A 19924-nucleotide genomic window follows, 5' to 3' on the forward strand; every position below is an offset into this window, starting at 1 on the left:
CAGGACATTGCCTGTCCGAACGCGTCGACTGGGCTGCCCCCATTCAGTCTAGACCGCCCTGCTCCACCCAAGCAACTCGCTCTCTCGAAAGCGGAGAAGAAAGACATCCGGCCTTTGGTTGAGGCGCTCGCGGATGTTGTAAGGAGGGGGGTCACTGGGATGGACTTAATGGAAGTCTTTATAGGTCGGCGAATCCAGCCCCTGCAAGCCCGCCACCACGCGATGTGGCATTATGCAGGACCTGAAGATTCCACTCGGACCAACGTGGAGGGCATTCTCGAGGAAAAGATGACCTCAAAGGTGCTCCAAATCACGGGTCCCTGTGAGAATCCCAAGGGGGCCCGCCGAGTGGCGCCTTATGGTGCGGACAACCCTCCACCGAATCAGGTGAGTAGCATTAGCCGAGTACGTTGATCTGCCTTGATTTCAGCAACTCATTTATATCTCCGCGTGATGCTTAATGTTTCCGACTGCAGGCGTGGACCAACTGGTTCTCCCCCGTCTCGAGCGAGAAACTGGAGGAGGAAGATGAAGAAGGCAGCCAGGAGGGAAGCATGGAGAGCGACGAATACATCTTCGACAGCGGAGAGTCGGAGGAGGAAAACAGCGAGGAAGAGGAAAAGGATGAAGAGCCAGACTCGCCGCCTCCGCGGCCAGAGCATCGGAATAGGCATCAGCAAGAGTCCGCCGTCCTTTCAGTTCCCCCTGTGTCGCCGAGTGCCCCGCCTGCTTCCCCGGCTGCACCGAGTGTTCGAGGTACCAAAAGAGCCAGGGGCGCAGCCGTTGAACCTGCGGGCCAGTCCTCCAAGGCGCCCAAATCAAGCGGGTCCAAACCTCGGAAGGCTCTGCCGCGGATGAGGGTGGCCATCCCTGTCACCTCCACGTGAGCGAATCTAGTTTTCGGTCCTTTCTGTTGACCGAGTGAACTCTTGTTTTACAAGTAGAATGGCCTTCACTCGACAGGGTTGCCACTTCTGCGACCTCGCCGGCTCGCCAAGGGGACAACCCCATGGACGCGGACAATGTCCTTTCATCACAGCCAGGTACGTTGTGAGAGAGTCAGGTATTTTATTCTCGCAGACTGCACCATCTCTTTCTTCTTCTGAAGCACTGTATTGTTCGGCTTGTCAGGGGGGAGAGCTGACCCGACCACGGAGCCCATCGAAGAGCATGTCCCTGAGGCTGCTCCTCCTGCCGCCGCCCCTGCCGCCGACGCTCTACCAAACGAAGTGCCTCCGCCGACTGAACCAGCGCTGACGAGTGAGGAACCTACTGGGGCGAACTTTGGGATGAACCAGGATCTCCCTCCGATTCCCGGTTCGTCGAACGCCGAATTCAACATTCGGTGTGTCCCGGAGGAGCAGGTGGGAGCGGTCAAGAGGACCATGGTTTAGGCGGAGCTGATGGCCGGAGAGGCCAAGAGGGTTTATGACTCCGCTGCAGCTTTATATCAGCGAAGCTTGGAGCTGCGCGATGACGTCCGAGTAAGTACCCTAGTAAGTACTTACTTTTCTTCTGTAACCCACTGGGTGTTGTCGTAGTCTATTGTTTGGAATGGGTTCACTCTGAGTGAACCCAGTGGGTGTAGTCCCCAAGACTTCTGTCGAGTGCTTGCACCAACAGTTGTCTTTATACATTTGGTCTTTACTTTTGTCGTGTCCGTAGACAAGATTTCTGAGTGCAAGTACTTACTGCAGCCGGAACACTCTTGCGGTAAGAGTTCCCTAGAGTAAACTGTACACAGGTGTAGTAGCTGTAGCCTCGGAGGCGTAGGTGAAAACGTGCACCTCAATAGGGCAGACCTGCTTGAGGTGCATACCAGTGGGGTCACTCTTAGTGAACCCACTGGGTGTAGTCCCCGAGACCGCTGTCGACTGCTTGCGTCAGCAGGGGTCTGAAGAACGTAGAGTGTATTGAGAAAGTTGCTGATAACCCTTTGTTTCATTTTGTAGAAAACTTGTGAGATGGGAACTTCTTATGAAGCCCTCAGAGCGGAGAGGAATCAATACGCTGGTGAACTGGAAGCTGCAATGCTTGCCATGGCTGGTATGAAGGACGCTCTGGAAGCGCGAGAAAAGTCCCTGGAAGAAGCTCGAGAGGCAAACAGGGTATTGACGGCGGAGACGCAGATGATGAGGAAACATAAGACCGATCTGCATAATCAGATGGGCGCCCTGAACAGAAGGTGCATAGCTCAAGAGAAGTATGTCACTGACTGGGCTGAGCAAATGATGACTTGTCTGGCTGGTAAGTCTTATGCTTTGTCGAGTGGCTTTATCGTGTGCCCGACATTCGGTTTTCATTGCCTTCTTGCTTGTTGGTGGCAGACTTTTGCGGAGACCCTGAAGCTGAAACGGCGGCTGTGGAACGGTCTGCTAAGGACAAAGGTCCACTCGGTGAGGACGCCAATCGGGATCTGCTTCGAGCACAAATCTGCGCTGGCAAAGTAGGTCCTTTCATTGGTCGACTGAGAGAAGTCGTCGGCCGAATTAACAAGGAACTTTGGCCGTAAGACGAGTCGTGGGAGGATATGGAGACCCTAACGAGCCGACTGGAGGAGGTGCCGAACCAAGTGCAATCTTGGAAGAAATCGGCGGCGCGGTGCGGTGCTGATGTTGCGCTGTCGTTGGTCCGAGTCCATTGCAAGGAGGTGCGATAAGACAAGTTGAAAGCGTTGAAGGTCGCCAACACGAAGAAACTTCAATTCGAAGATTTCATGGAGACGTTCCTCGAGACTGCCACCCGCATTGCTGATGGAATTGACTTGGACGCTTTTGTGGAGTCCTCTAGTCCTGACGCCGGCCCAGCTGACGCGTAATCAGATGTTATGCTCGGTATGCCAAGTGTTTGGCTGTAAGATATTCTGGCCACTTGTGTTGGCCATCATACTTTTGGATCGGTGCGGGTAAACTTGATCTGCACCGAGTCCGTTATCGTTTCTAGACTGCTGGAGTCACAACGAAAACACTTATTCTTTTGCTTGAATGCTGGTTGGAGGTGAACACTTAATGTGTACTCGTAGAATGTTAGGACTTAGGTGATTCATGATCAGTGCTAAGTTCCCGAGTGTAACGTATAGAGCACACTCGGAGGAGGGATTAGTACTTAGGCGATGGAAGATCGCAGCTAAGTCCTCGAGTGTGACGTGAAGTGCACACTCGAAGGAAGATCAGTACTTAGGCGATGCGTGATCGCAGCTAAGTCTCCGAGTGTGACGTAAAGTGCACACTTGGAGGAAGTTAATACTTAGGCGATGCGTGATCGCATCTAAGTCCCCGAGTGTGACGCAAAGTGCACACTCGCAGGAAGTTAATACTTAGGCGATGCAGGATCGCAGCTAAGTCCCCGAGTGCGATGTGTAATGCACACTCGGAGGAAGTGAGTACTTAGGCGATGCGTGATCGCAGCTAAGTCCCCGAGTGCGACGTGACGTGCACACTCGGAGAAAGTTAATACTTAGGTGATGCAGGATCGCAGCTAAGTCCCCGAGTGCGACGTGAAGTGCACACTCGGAGAAAGTTAATACTTAGGCGATGCAGGATCGCAGCTAAGTCCCCGAGTGCGACGTGAAGTGCACACTCGGAGAAAGTTAATACTTAGGCGATGCAGGATCGCAGCTAAGTCCCCGAGTGCGACGTGAAGTGCACACTCGGAGAAAGTTAATACTTAGGCGATGCAGGATCGTAGCTAAGTCCCCGAGTGCGACGTGAAGTGCACACTCGGAGAAAGTTAATACTTAGGCGATGCAGGATCGCAGCTAAGTCCCCGAGTGCGACGTGAAGTGCACACTCGGAGAAAGTTAATACTTAGGCGATGCAGGATCGCAGCTAAGTCCTCGAGTGCGACATGAAGTGCACACTCGGAGAAAGTTAATACTTAGGCGATGCAGGATCGCAGCTAAGTCCCCGAGTGCGACGTGAAGTGCACACTCGGAGAAAGTTAATACTTAGGTGATGCAGGATCGCAGCTAAGTCCCCGAGTGCGACGTGAAGTGCACACTCGGAGAAAGTTAATACTTAGGCGATGCAGGATCACAGCTAAGTCCCCGAGTGCGACGTGAAATGCACACTCGGCGAAAGTTAATACTTAGGCGATGCAGGATCGCAGCTAAGTCCCCGAGTGCGACGTGAAGTACACACTCGGAGAAAGTTAATACTTAGGCGATGCAGGATCGCAGCTAAGTCCCCGAGTGCGAAGTGAAGTGCACACTCGGAGAAAGTTAATACTTAGGCGATGCAGGATCGCAGCTAAGTCCCCGAGTGCGACGTGAAGTGCACACTCGGAGAAAGTTAATACTTAGGCGATGTAGGATCGCAGCTAAGTCCCCGAGTGCGACGTGAAGTGTACACTCGGAGAAAGTTAATACTTAGGCGATGCAGGATCGCAGCTAAGTCCTCGAGTGCGACGTGAAGTGCACACTCGGAGAAAGTTAATACTTAGGCGATGCAGGATCGCAGCTAAGTCCCCGAGTGCGACGTGAAGTGCACACTCGGAGAAACTTAATACTTAGGCGATGCAAGATCGCAGCTAAGTCCCCGAGTGCGACGTGAAGTGCACACTCGGAGAAAGTTAATACTTAGGCGATGCAGGATCGCAGCTAAGTCCCCGAGTGCGACGTGAAGTGCACACTCGGAGAAAGTTAATACTTAGGCGATGCAGGATCGCAGCTAAGTCCCCGAGTGCGACGTGAAGTGCACACTCGGAGAAAGTTAATACTTAGGCGATGCAGGATCGCAGCTAAGTCCCCGAGTGCGACGTGAAGTGCACACTCGGAGAAAGTTAATACTTAGGCGATGCAGGATCGCAGCTAAGTCCCCGAGTGCGACGTGGAGTGCACACTCGGAGAAAGTTAATACTTAGGCGATGCAGGATCGCAGCTAAGTCCCCGAGTGCGACGTGAAGTGCACACTCGGAGAAAGTTAAGTCCCCGAGTGTGACTCAAAGTGCACACTCGGAGGAATTTAATACTTAGGCGATGCAGGATCGCAGCTAAGTTCCCGAGTGTGACGTGAAAGTGCACACTCGGAGATAGTTAATACTTAGGCGATGCAGGATCGCAGCTAAGTTTTTTTTTGTGTCCATAGTCTGTGACCATGGAAAAACTTGGAATCTGCAAAAGAAATTGAATCTGCTGTATATTATTTCTCCAAAACTTGTTCGTTACACTGCTTCAGTCGGCGATCACGTATAAAAACGCTTGAGGAGGTCTCCATTCCACGCGCGGGGTTCATTGGTCTCCTTCTGAATGTTGTAGAGTCTGTATGCCCCGTTGTTCAGCACCTTCGAAATGATGAAAGGACCTTCCCAGGCCGGAGCCAACTTGTGTGGTCTTTGTTGATCCACTCGGAGCACCAAATCGCCAGCCTGGAACGTGCGGCTTCTGACATGTCGTGCATGAAAACGTTGCAGATCGTGCTGATAAATTGTTGAGCGAGTAAGTGCCATCTCGCGCTCCTCCTCTAGAAGATCGACTCCATCTTGCCTTGCTTGTTCTGCTTCGGCTTCGGAGAAGAGCTCGACTCGCGGGGCATTGTGAAGCAGGTCACTCGGAAGGACCGCTTCTGCTCCATAGACGAGGAAGAACGGTGATCGCCCTGTTGATCTGTTCGGAGTGGTGCGGAGACCCCAAAGTACTGAAGGTAACTCGGTTACCCATGCACCAGCAGCATGTCCTATCTCTCGCAAGAGTCGAGGCTTCAAACCTTGAAGGATAAGTCCATTTGCACGCTCAGCTTGTCCATTGGATTGCGGATGTGCTACGGAAGCAAAATCCACTCGGATACCTTGTCTCGCGCAGAAACCTTTGAATCTGTCCGAGTCGAAGTTTGTCCCATTGTCCGTGATTATGCTGTGAGGCACTCCGAATCTGAAGATGATGTCTCTGACAAACTTCACGGCTGTGGAGGCGTCGAGTTTCTTTATGGGCTTGGCTTCTATCCACTTTGTAAACTTGTCGACTGCCACCAACAGATGTGTGTAGCCTCCTTGGCCTGTCTTGAATGGTCCGACTGTGTCTAATCCCCAAACTGCAAACGGCCACACAAGAGGGATTGTCTTTAGTGCAGATGTCGGCTTGTGAGACTTGTTGGAGTAGAACTGACAGCCTTCGCATCGATCGACCATAGCTTTGGCCATTTCGTTAGCCTGCAGCCAGAAGAATCCAACCCTGAACGCCTTGGCGACGATTGCTCTTGAAGAAGCATGATGGCCGCAGGTTCCCGAGTGGATATCCTCCAGGATCAACTGTCCTTCCTCTGGGGAAATGCAACGTTGGAGAACGCCTGAAACACTCTCCTTATACAATTGACCGTCAATGACAATGAACGCCTTCGACCTACGAACAATTTGTCGGGCTTGGACTTCATCTTCTGGAAGTTCTTGCCTTAGGATGTATGCCATAATCGGCACAGTCCAATCGGGAATGATTACCAGAATCTCTGTGACTAGATCAACCATAGCAGGCACATCGACTTCAGTCGGGTCTGTTGCGCTCTTGGGTTGTACTGGCTCTTCCGTGGAGGGATCTTCTTTGACTGAAGGAAGATGGAGGTGCTCGAGGCAGACATCACTCGGGACGGGTCTCCGAGTGGATCCGAGCTTCGCCAACTCGTCCGCCGCTTGGTTCTTCAGTCTTGGAACATGATGAAGTTCTAGACCTTCAAACTTCTTCTCCAGCTTCCTGACTGCATTGCAGTAGGTTGTCATAGTGGGGTTCCTTACGTCCCACTCTTTCATCACTTGGTTGACCACCAAGTCTGAATCGTCGTAGACCATCAGGCGACGGACGCCGAGTGAGATGGCCATGCGCAATCCGTAGAGAAGAGCTTCATACTCTGCCTCATTGTTAGAGGTATCAAAGTGTATCTGAAGCACATACTTGAGCTTGTCGCCCTTTGGTGATATGATCACAATGCCAGCGCCGGATCCATTCAACATCTTAGACCCATCGAAGAACATTGTCCAATGAGCCGAGTAGATGTGAGTCGGTTGCTGTTGTTCTACCCATTATGCTATAAAGTCAGCCAGGGCTTGAGACTTAATAGCTTTCTTAGCCTCGAACTTGATGTCACAGTACAGCATCTCCATCGCCCACTTCGCCACTCGGCCTGACGCGTCTCGATTGTGGAGAATTTCCGACAAAGGAGAATCAGAAACGACAGATACCGAGTGGTCTTGGAAATAATGGGCAGCCTTCTTCGCAGTCAAATAGATCCCATAGATAAGCTTCTGATAATGGGGATACCTCTGCTTTGAAGGGGTCAGGACCTCGGAGACGTAGTACACTGGCCGCTGAACCTTGTAAGCTTTGCCTTCCTCCTCTCACTCGACTGTTAGAACAGTACTAACCACTTGATTTGTGGCCGCGATATATAGAAGAAGGGGCTCTTTACTGAGCGGAGCAGTAAGAACCGGCTGGGTGGAAAGTAGGACTTTGAGGTCATCGAATGCGACTTGGGCTTCGTCTGTCCACTCGAAGGTATATGATTTCTTCATGAGTCGGTACAGAGGAAGTGTTTTTTCGCCGAGTCGACTGATGAACCTGCTCAAAGCTGCTAAGCAACCTGTGAGTCGTTGAACATCGTGTATTCTGACCGGCCTCTCCATTCGGACGATGGTCCCGATCTTTTCGGGGTTAACATCGATCCCTTGTTCGGAAACGAAGAAACCGAGTAACTTTCCGCTGGGAACACCGAATGAACACTTGGCAGGATTTAGCTTGATATCGTACCTACGAAGGTTGGCGAATGTTTCTGCCAAGTCAGTCAGCAGGTCGGAACCTTTGCGTGACTTGACTACGATATCATCCATGTATGCCTCCACATTGCGACTGATCTGGTCGAGGAGACATTTTTGGATCATGCGCATAAAGGTAGCTCCTGCATTCTTCAGACCGAAAGGCATGGTGATGTAGCAGAAGCACCCAAACGGGGTGATGAAAGCTGTTTTCAACTCATCGGGACCATACAGACGGATCTGATGATAACCCGGGTAGGCATCAAGAAATGATAAACGCTCGCACCCCGCAGTCGAATCGACAATTTGATCTATGCGGGGGAGCGGAAAATGGTCTTTCGGGCAGACCTTATTGAGGTGCTTGAAGTCAATGCACATTCGGAGTGACTTGTCCTTCTTGGGCACCATGACTACATTGGCGAGCCACTCGGAGTGGTGAACCTCGCGAATGAACCTGGCAGCTAGCAGCTTAGCCACCTCTTCTCCGATTGCCTTCCTTTTGTGCGCGGCGGACCGGCACAGGCGCTCTCGGACGGGCCGAGCAGCGGGATCCACATGCAGTCGGTGCTCAGCCAACTCCCTAGGTACACCCGGCATGTCAGATGGCTTCCATGCGAACATGTCCCAGTTCTCACGGAGGAATTGGGTGAGCTCGACTTCCTATTTGGGATCCAGGGTGGTGGAGATGTTCGTCGGGGCGGCAGACTCGTCCGTCGGGTGGATGCTGACCTTCTTAGTCTCTCCTGCCGACTGGAACGCGGACTCAGAAGCTGGCTTCTTTGAGCGCATTAAGTCGGCGGGGTCGACTGTCTTCTTGTACTCTTCGAGCTCGAGTACAGCATTCTGCTGGTCGGCGATCCTCGACCCCTCCTGCAGACACTCCTCGGCTCGCTGGCGGTTGCCGGTGATGGTGATAACGCCTTTTGGACCCGGCATCTTCAGCTTCAAGTACACATAGCACGGGCGTGCCATGAAACTCACGTACGCTGGGCGGCCTAGATTTGCATGGTAAGCACTCTGGAAATCCACCACCTCGAATGTGAGCTTCTCCTTGCGAAAGTTCTTGTCGGAGCCGAAGATGACCTCCAACGCGATCTGGCCGAGTGATTTGGCCTTCCGCCCTGGGACGACTCCGTGGAACTGCATATTGCTCTCGCTGAGTCTAGACATTGGAATGCCCATCCCCTTGAGAGTGTCGGCGTACATAATATTCAAACCGCTGCCGCCGTCCATTAGGACTTTGCGCAGTCAGACTCCTTCTACCACCGGGTCGACGACCAGAGCCTGCCTTCCTGGGGTGGGGACATGTGTTGGATGATCCGACTGATCGAAGGTGATCGCAGTCTGAGACCATTTGAGAAACTTGGGGGTAGTCGGAACGGCCATGTTGACTTCTCTGTTTACTAGCTTCAGTCGACTCTTGCTTTCGACATCAGCGAAGATCATGAGGGTTGCATGGACTTGGGGGAACGGATCCTCCTTGTCCTCCTCATCCTGTTCAGGATTCTTCTCACTCGGCTGCCCTTCGCTGAAACTCTGGATCAGGAGACGGCACTGCCGAGTGGTGTGCTTTGCTTATATGGGGTTACCTCCCTCATCCATCTTCGTATGGATCGGACAAGGCTGGTCCAGGATGGGATTGTTGAAAGGCTTTTTCTTGGGGGTGAACTGCGCTTTCCCTTTGCCCTTGAATTTGGCGCTGGTGACAGCTGCAGCTTCTCCTTGCGGTGTGGGAGGAACCTTCGGTTTCTGCTTCCGAGTGTTACCTCCGTCGGCGTCGCCGACTGTCTTGTGTTTACCGCTCCGGATGCGGTCCTCTTCTTCGCCATTTGCATAGCGAGTTGCTATCTCCATCATCTTGCTCATGGAGATGTCGCCGGTTCGGCCAAACTTCAGGTACAGCTCCCTGTACCGCACGCCTGCCTTGAAGGCGCAGACTGCTTGATGTTCGGTGACGTTCTCCACCGTGTGGTAAAGAGTCGTCCATCGCTGGATGAAGTCACGCAAGGGCTCATTCGGCTTCTGGACACAGTGCTGAAGCTCCACAAGACCTGCAGGGCGCTTGCACGTTCCTTCGAAGGTTCTGATGAACACTCGGGCTAGATCTGCCCAACTGTAAATGCTTGAGGGGGCCAACTGGTTCAGACAAGCTCGGGCCGAGCCATCGAGCATCAGAGGGAGGTGCTTCATAGCGACATGGTCGTCTCCTCCTCCGATCTGGACCGCCACTCGGTAGTCGTCTAGCCATGTTTCGGGCTTGGACTCTCCTGAGAATTTACCAATTCCCGCAGCCAATCGGAAGTTGGGCGGGATATCGGCCGAGCGGATGGCTCGACTAAAACACTCGGGGCCAGATACGATGGCCCTGCTTCCACTCGGACGGTCCATATCGCGGCCATCGCGGTGGGCTCGACCCCTGTCAACTCTTCGCTGGGCGATTCGGCCCCCCGCGTCGGGTCTTGGGTCGTGAGTGTCGCCGACTGAATGCCGATCATCGTGATGCCGGGACCCGTAGGGCCCACCCCACGGAGGGGTGCGTGAGCGACGGCGATGCTGATGAGATCCAGGGCTGTGAACCGATCTATGCGTGTTTGCATGGACGGAACTATTGTGGATCCGATTGTGTGACTGGGAGACTGCCGAATTCTGCTGCTGCACCGTGCGCAACAGGGCTCGGATTTGTTCGATTCCCCTTCCTGCCTCTGAATCAGTCGGCTGGAGGGAATCGGCAATCTAGGCAGCCGCGGCCAGGTTGAAGAGAGGTGTGCGGAACACCTCCACGTTGCTCCGCCGAGTGTGTCGGCTGGCAGAACGACGGGGCGGACGACGCGCACCGGATGCTTTGCCTACTTCACCTCGGTCGGCTTGACGAGGATCTTCATGGGAGTTGGCCATGTGTACTTCTGCTGCAGGCCCACGACCCACGTACTCGGTAGGAAGCTCAGTCGGAACCGAGTCCGAGCACTGGGAGCGTGGGGCAACTACAACAGACTCCAGCACCACCACCTGAGAGGACGCGAACTGGCGCGCTCGGGCATGCTGCACCCAACGTTGTAGACGTGGACTGCGCGATCGCCTGCTGCGGCACGCGACGAGGGTGCAAGCCGGCAATGGAGCCGATTGTTGGAGAAGAAGAACGCCGCGAGTGCCAGCACGGAAGTGTGTGGCCCCGCGACGGGGAAGCGCCTCGACGTCGAGAGGTGCATCCGAAGCCACGCCGAATCGTCGACGACGAAGGAGAGAGCGCCGAAGAGGATCTGGGGACCCATGCTCGAACCTCCACCAGACGACATGACGAAAGGAAGTAGTTGCAAACTCGCCGGAAGTCGCTTAGACGCCTACCCCACGGTGGGCGCCAACTGTGGTGGGTATAAGCCTGACAGTAGATGTATAGGGTACGAATGAGATGGGCAGAGTCCTAGCTACGGCGAGGTTGTATGAGTTCAGGCCCCTCTACGGTGGAGGTAATAGCCCTACGTCTCAGTGCTCTTGGAGCTTGTTACCAAGTGTAATCTGGAGTACAATGTTTTTCTAACCCTTTTACCAGTGGGAGAGGGTGGCTTATATAGAGTGCGCTGCCCTCCACAACGGTTCTGATTCAAGGGTGGAGTAGTGGCGATTGAATGCATACGTTACAGGTAACGTATGCTATAAATTCTAGTTAATGCACCCGGAAACGTACGGCAGTTTTCCTCCAAGGAGGTTACGACGCACCGAGTGTATCCAGTCGGTAGGTCTCGTGTCCTCCGAGTCTTAGTCTCCGACTGGATGATTCTGGGCCCGTTACCGACTGGATGATGGGAGCACCTTAATACAGTCGGGCATACTTAAGGTCTTGTCCCTTGCGTGGGGTAGTCCTTGGGTAGGACCTGTAGGACAGGCCTATGACCCTACCCTAGGACTATGACCCCATCAGGGAGCCTTCCCCCCTTGGCTCGTCTGACCCCCTTGGGGCTCCTTGAGCCCCAAGGCAAGGTCCCCTCCCTCCCACCTATATATACGGAGGTATTGGGGCTGATTTGAGACGACTTTTCCACGGCAGCCCGACCACATACCTCCACGGTTTTTTCCTCTAGATCGCGTTTCTGCGGAGCTCGGGCGGAGCCCTGCTGAGACAAGGTCATCACCAACCTCCGGAGCGCCGTCACGCTGCCGGAGAACTCTTCTACCTCTCCGTCTCTCTTGCTGGATCAAGAAGGTCGAGATCATCATCGAGCTGTACGTGTGCTGAACGCGGAGGTGCCGTCGGTTCGGTACTAGATCGTGGAACTGATCGCGGGATTGTTCGCGGGGCGGATCGAGGGACGTGAGGATGTTCCACTACATCAACCGCGTTCACTAACGCTTCTGCTGTACGGTCTACAAGGGTACGTAGATCACTCATCCCCTCTCGTAGATGGACATCACCATGATAGGTCTTCGTGCGCGTAGGAAATTTTTTGTTTCCCATGCGACGTTCCCCAGCAGTGGCATCATGAGCTAGGTTCATGCGTAGATGTCTTCTCGAGTAGAACACAAAAGTTTTTGTGGGCGGTGATGTGCGTTTTGCTGCCCTCCTTAGTCTTTTCTTGATTCCGCGGTATTGTTGGATTGAAGCGGCTTGGACCGACATTACTCGTACGCTTACGAGAGACTGGTTTCATCGCTACGAGTAACCCCGTTGCTCAAAGATGACTGGCAAATGTCGGTTTCTCCAACTTTAGTTGAATCGGATTTGACCGAGGAGGTCCTTGGATGAGGTTAAATAGCAACTCATATATCTCCGTTGTGGTGTTTGCGTAAGTAAGATGCGATCCTACTAGATACCCATGGTCACCACGTAAAACATGCAACAACAAAATTAGAGGACGTCTAACTTGTTTTTGCAGGGTATGCTTGTGATGTGATATGGCCAACGATGTGATGTGATATATTGGATGTATGAGATGATCATGTTGTAATAGAAAATATCGACTTGCACGTCGATGGTACGGCAACCGGCAGGAGCCATAGGGTTGTCTTTATACTAACGTTTGTGCTTGCAGATGCGTTTACTATTTTGCTAGGATGTAGCTTTAGTAGTAATAGCATGAGTAGCACGACAACCACGATGGCAACAGGTTGATGGAGATCATGGTGAGGCGCCGGTGACAAGAAGATCGTGCCGGTGCTTTGGTGATGGAGATCAAGAAGCACGTGATGATGGCCATATCATGTCACTTATGAATTGCATGTGATGTTAATCCTTTTATGCACCTTATTTTGCTTAGAACGACGGTAGCATTATGAGGTGATCTCTCACTAAAATTTCAAGACGAAATTGTGTTCTCCCCGACTGTGCACCGTTGCTACAGTTCGTCGTTTCGAGACACCACGTGATGATCGGGTGTGATAGACTCAACGTTCACATACAACGGGTGCAAAACAGTTGCGCACGCGGAACACTCGGGTTAAGCTTGACGAGCCTAGCATGTGCAGACATGGCCTCGGAACACATGAGACCGAAAGGTCGATCATGAATCATATAGATGATATGATTAGCATAGGGATGCTTACCACTGAAACTATACTCAACTCACGTGATGATCGGACTTGAGCTAGTGTAAGTGGATCATGAACCACTCAAATGACTAGAGAGATGTACTTTTTGAGTGGGAGTTTAGCAAATAATTTGATTAAGTTAAACTCTAATTATCTTGAACATAGTCTAAGTCCACTTTGAATATATTTGTGTTGTAGATCATGGCTCACGCGACAGTCGCCCTGAATTTTAATACATTCCTAGAGAAAGCTAAGTTGAAAGATGATGGAAGCAACTTTGTAGACTGGGCTCATAATCTTAAGCTAATCTTACAAGCTGGGAAGAAGGATTATGTCCTTAATGCTGCGCTAGGAGATGAACCACCCGCTACGGCTGATCAGGATGTTAAGAACGCTTGGTTAGCACGTAAGGAGGACTACTCAATAGTTCAATGTGCAGTCTTGTATGGCTTAGAGCCGGGACTTCAACGTCGCTTTGAGCGTCATGGAGCATTTGAGATGTTCCAGGGGTTGAAGTTTATCTTTCAGAAGAACGCCCGGATCGAGAGGTATGAGACCTTCGATAAATTCTATGCTTGCAAGATGGAGGAAAACTCGTCTGTCAGTGAACATGTGCTCAAAATGTCTGGGTACTCAAACCGTCTAGCTGAGCTGGGGATTGAACTCCCGCAAGAAGCTATCACTGACAGAATCCTTCAATCACTGCCGCCAAGCTATAAAGGCTTTGTGTTGAACTACAACATGCAAGGGATGAACAAGTCTCCCGGCGAGTTGTTTTCGATGCTGAAAGTCGCAGAGTCTGAAGTCCGTAAAGAGCATCAAGTGTTGATGGTGAATAAGACCACTAGTTTCAAGAGAAACGGCAAAGGCAAGAAGGGCAATTCAAAGAAGAGCGGCAAGCCTGTTGCCAATCCGTCGAAGAAACCCAAAGCTGGACCTAAGCCTGAAACGGAGTGTTACTATTGCAAGGGTATGGGTCACTGGAAGCGCAATTGCCCCAAGTATCTGGCAGATAAGAAGGAGGCCAAAGAAAAACCAAGTATATTTGATATACATGTTATTGATGTGTACTTAACCAGCTCTCGTAGTAGTGCCTGGGTATTCGATACCGGTTCTGTTGCTCATATTTGCAACTCGAAACAGGAACTGTGGAATAGACGAAGGCTGGCGAAAGATGAAGTGACGATGCGCGTAGGAAATGGTTCCAAGGTTGATGCAATCGCCGTCGGCACAGTGTCACTTCGGTTACCATCAGGATTAGTAATGAACTTAAATCATTGTTATTTAGTGCCTGCGTTGAGCATGAACATTATATCTGGATCTTGTTTATTGCGAGACGGTTACTCTTTTAAGTCAGAGAATAATGGTTGTTCTATTTCTATGAGTAACATCTTTTATGGTCATGCACCTAATGTGAGAGGATTGTTCATATTGAATCTTGATAGCGATACGCATATACATAACATTGAGACCAAAAGAGTTAGAGTTAACAATGATAGCGCCATATTTTTGTGGCACTGCCGCTTAGGTCATATTGGTGTAAAGCGCATGAAGAAACTCCATGCTGATGGACTTTTGGAGTCACTTGACTTTGATTCACTTGACACGTGTGAACCATGCCTCATGGGCAAGATGACTAAGACTCCGTTCTCCGGAACAATGTAGCGTGCAAGTGACTTGTTGGAAATCATACATACCGATGTGTGTGGTCCGATGAGCGTGGAGGCACGCGACGGACATCGTTATTTTCTCACCTTCACCGACGATTTGAGTAGATATGGTTATGTCTACTTGATGAAGCACAAGTATGAAACATTTGAAAAGTTCAAGCAATTTCAGAGTGAAGTGGAAAATCATCGTAACAAGAAGATCAAGTTCCTACGGTCTGATCGTGGGGGTGAATATCTGAGTTTCGAGTTTGGCACTCACTTAAGACAATGTGGAATTGTTTCACAGTTAACACCGCCTGGAACACCACAGCGTAATGGTGTGTCCGAACGTCGTAATCGTACTCTATTAGATATGGTGCGATCTATGATGTCTCTTACTGATTTGCCGTTATCGTTTTGGGGTTATGCATTAGAAACAGCTGCATTCACTTTAAATAGGGCACCATCAAAATCCGTTGAGACGACACCATACGAACTGTGGTATGGCAAAAAGCCAAAGTTGTCGTTTCTTAAAGTTTGGGGATGTGATGCTTATGTCAAAAAGCTTCAGCCTGAAAAGCTGGAACCCAAAGCGGAAAAGTGCGTCTTCATAGGTTACCCAAAAGAGACAGTTGGGTACACCTTCTATCTCAAATACGAGGGCAAAGTGTTTGTTGCTAAAAACGGAGCTTTTCTCGAGAAGGAGTTTCTCTCGAGAGAATTGAGTGGGGGGAAGATAGAACTTGACGAGGTTGTCGAACCTCTCATCCCTCTGGATGGTGGCGCAGGGCAAGGGGAAACCTCTGTCATTGCGACACCGGTTGAGGAGGAAGTTGATGATGATGATCATGAAACTCCAGTTCAAGTTTCTGTCGAACCACGCAGGTCGACGAGACCACGTGCTGCTCGAGAGTGGTACGGTAATCCCGTCTTATCAATCATGTTGTTAGACAACAATGAACCTGCGAACTATGAAGAAGCAATGGTGGGCCCAGATTCCAACAAATGGCTAGAAGCCATGAAATCTGAGATAGGATCCATGTATGAGAACAAAGTGTGGACTTTGGAGGTACTACCTGAGGGCCGCAAGGCTATTCAGAAGAAATGGATCTTTAAGAGGAAGACGGACGCTGACGACAATGTGACCGTTTATAAAGCTCGACTTGTGGCAAAGGGTTTTTCACAAGTTCAAGGAGTTGACTACGATGAGACATTCTCACCCGTAGCGATGCTTAAGTCCGTCAGAATCATGTTAGCAATAGCTGCATTTTTCGATTATGAAATCTGGCAGATGGATGTCAAAACGGCGTTCCTTAACGGTTTCCTTAAGGAAGAGTTGTATATGATACAACCCAAAGGTTTTGTCGATCCTAAGAATGCTAACAAGGTGTGCAAGCTCCAGCGATCCATTTATGGACTGGTGCAAGCATCTCGGAGTTGGAACAAACGCTTTGATGAGGTGATCAAAGCATTTGGGTTTATACAAGTGGTTGGAGAATCTTGTATTTACAAGAAAGTGAGTGGGAGCTCTGTGGCGTTTCTAATATTATATGTGGATGACATATTACTGATTGGAAACAACGTAGAGTTTTTGGAGAGCATAAAGGGTTACTTGAATAAGAGTTTCTCTATGAAGGACCTAGGAGAAGCTGCTTACATTCTAGGCATTAAGATCTATAGGGATAGATCAAAACGCCTGATAGGACTTTCACAAAGCACATACCTTGATAAAGTTTTGAAAAGGTTCAAAATGGAACAGTCCAAGAAAGGGTTCTTGCCAGTTTTACAAGGTACGAAATTGTGTAAGACTCAGTGCCCAGCAACTGATGAAGATAGAGAGCATATGCGCTCCATCCCCTATGCTTCAGCCATAGGTTCTATCATGTATGCAATGCTGTGCACTAGACTCGGATGTTAGCCTGGCCATAAGTATGGCAGGTAGGTTCCAGAGTAATCCAGGAGTGGATCACTCGACAGCGGTCAAGAATATCCTGAAGTACATGAAAAGGACTAAGGAGATGTTTCTCGTGTATGGAGGTGACGAAGAGCTCGCCGTAAAAGGTTACGTCGATGCAAGCTTTGACACAGATCCGGACGACTCTAAGTCGCAAACCGGATACGTATTTATTCTTAATGGGGGTGCGGTAAGCTGGTGCAGTTCCAAGCAAAGCGTCGTAGCAGATTCTACATGTGAAGCGGAGTACATGGCTGCCTCGGAGGCGGCTAAGGAGGGTGTCTGGATGAAGCAATTCATGACGGATCTTGGAGTGGTGCCAAGCGCACTGAATCCAATAACCTTGTTCTGTGACAACACGGGTGCCATTGCCTTAGCAAAGGAACCACGGTTTCACAAGAAGACCAGACACATCAAACGACGCTTCAACCTCATCCGCGACTACGTCGAGGGAGAGGACGTAAATATATGCAAAGTGCACACGGATCTGAATGTAGCAGACCCGCTGACTAAACCTCTTCCACGGCCAAAGCATGATCAACACCAGAACTGTATGGGTGTTAGATTTATTGACATGTAATTCACATGATGATGTGAGGGCTAGATTATTGACTGTAGTGCAAGTGGGAGACTGTTGGAATTATGCCCTAGAGGCAATAATAAATATAGTTATTATTATAATTCATGTATCAAGATAATCTTTTATTATCCATGCTATAATTGTATTGAATGAAGACTCATTTACATGTGTGGATACATAGACAAAACACCGTCCCTAGCAAGCCTCTAGTTGGCTAGCCAGTTGATCAAAGATAGTCAGTGTCTTCTGATTATGAACAAGGTGTTGTTGCTTGATAACTGGATCACGTCATTAGGAGAATCACGTGATGGACTAGACCCAAACTAATAGACCTAGCATGTTGATCGTGTCATTTTGTTGCTACTGTTTTCTGCGTGTTAAGTATTTATTCCTATGACCATGAGATCATATAACTCACTGACACCGGAGGAATGCCTTGTGTGTATCAAACGTCCCAACGTAACTGGGTGACTATAAAGATGCTCTACAGGTATCTCCGAAGGTGTTAGTTGAGTTAGTATGGATCAAGACTGGGATTTGTCACTCCGTGTGACGGAGAGGTATCTCGGGGCCCACTCGGTAATACAACATCACACACAAGCCTTGCAAGCAATGTAACTTATTGTAAGTTGCGGGATCTTGTATTACAGAACGAGTAAAGAGACTTGCCGGTAAACGAGATTGAAATAGGTATGCGGATACTGACGATCGAATCTCGGGCAAGTAACATACCGAAGGACAAAGGGAATGACATACGGGATTATATGAATCCTTGGCACTGAGGTTCAAACGATAAGATATTCGTAGAATATGTAGGATCCAATATGGGCATCCAGGTCCCGCTATTGGATATTGACCGAGGAGTCTCTCGGGTCATGTCTGCATAGTTCTCGAACCCGCAGGGTCTGCACACTTAAGGTTCGACGTTGTTTTATGCGTATTTGAGTTATATGGTTGGTTACCGAATGTTGTTCGGAGTCCCGGATGAGATCACGGACGTCACGAGGGTTTCCGGAATGGTCCGGAAACGAAGATTGATATATAGGATGACCTCATTTGATTACCGGAAGGTTTTCGGAGTTACCGGGAATGTACCGGGAATGACGAATGGGTTCCGGGAGTTCACCGGGGGGGCAACCCACCCCGGGGAAGCCCATAGGCCTTGAGGGTGGCACACCAGCCCTTAGTGGCCTGGTGGGACATCCCAAAAGAGCCCTATGCGCCAAGAAGAGAAAATCAAGAGAAAAGAAAAAAAAAAGAGGAGGTGGGAAGGAAGGGAAGGACTCCCACCCACCAAACCAAGTCCAACTCGGTTTGGGGGGGGAGCCTTCCCCCCTTGGCTCGGCCGACCCCCTTGGGGCTCCTTGAGCCCCAAGGCAAGGTCCCCTCCCTCCCACCTATATATACGGAGGTATTGGGGCTGATTTGAGACGACTTTTCCACGGCAGCCCGACCACATACCTCCACGGTTTTTCCTCTAGATCGCGTTTCTGCGGAGCTCGGGCGGAGCCCTACTGAGACAAGGTCATCACCAACCTCCGGAGCGCCGTCACGCTGCCGGAGAACTCTTCTACCTCTCCGTCTCTCTTGCTGGATCAAGAAGGCCGAGATCATCGTCGAGTTGTACGTGTGCTGAACGCGGAGGTGCCGTCCGTTGGGTACTAGATCGTGGAACTGATCGCGGGATTGTTCGCGGGGCGGATCGAGGGACGTGAGGACGTTCCACTACATCAACTGCGTTCACTAACGCTTCTGCTGTACGGTCTACAAGGGTACGTAGATCACTCATCCCCTCTCGTAGATGGACATCACCATGATAGGTCTTCGTGCGCGTAGGAAATTTTTTGTTTCTCATGCGACGTTCCCCAACAGTGGCGGCTACAGGGCTTGTGGGCCCCTTGTGGCTCTCCTGCCTTGGCCCTCAAGTCCCCCGATCTTCTTCTGTTCTGGAAAAATTTATTTCGGGGATTTTATTCCGTTTGGACTCCGTTCCAAAATCAGATATGAAAAGAGTCAAAAACACAGAAAAAACAGGAACTAGCACTTGGCACTGAATTAATAAGTTAGTCCCAAAAAGATATAAAAGGTATATAAAACATCCAAAGTTGACAAGATAACAGCATGAAACCATCAAAAATGATAGATACGTTTGAGACGTATCAGTATGGACGGTACCCGAGGATTCGGCTAGCCGTGGAGTGTGATTGATTGGTGGTTGGGGGAGTCAAAACTTTACTTTTCTGTTTGGGAACCGCCTATAGCATGTGTAGCGTGGAAGATGTTGAGAACTCTTAGTCATTGCGTTGACAATGAAAGCATGCCACCCAAAATTATTATCTCTGTTTTAAAAGCTTGAGCTCTGGCACCTCTGCAAATCAATGCTTCCCTCTGCGAAGGGCCTGTCTATTTATGTTCCTGTTGAGTCATCCTCCTCTTATAAAAGCACCAATTAGAGAGCACCTCTGTCATTTTTATGCTTTGCTTTTA

Source organism: Hordeum vulgare, chromosome 5H, assembly GCF_904849725.1.
Source record: "Hordeum vulgare subsp. vulgare chromosome 5H, MorexV3_pseudomolecules_assembly, whole genome shotgun sequence".
NCBI classification, from domain to species: domain Eukaryota; kingdom Viridiplantae; phylum Streptophyta; class Magnoliopsida; order Poales; family Poaceae; genus Hordeum; species Hordeum vulgare.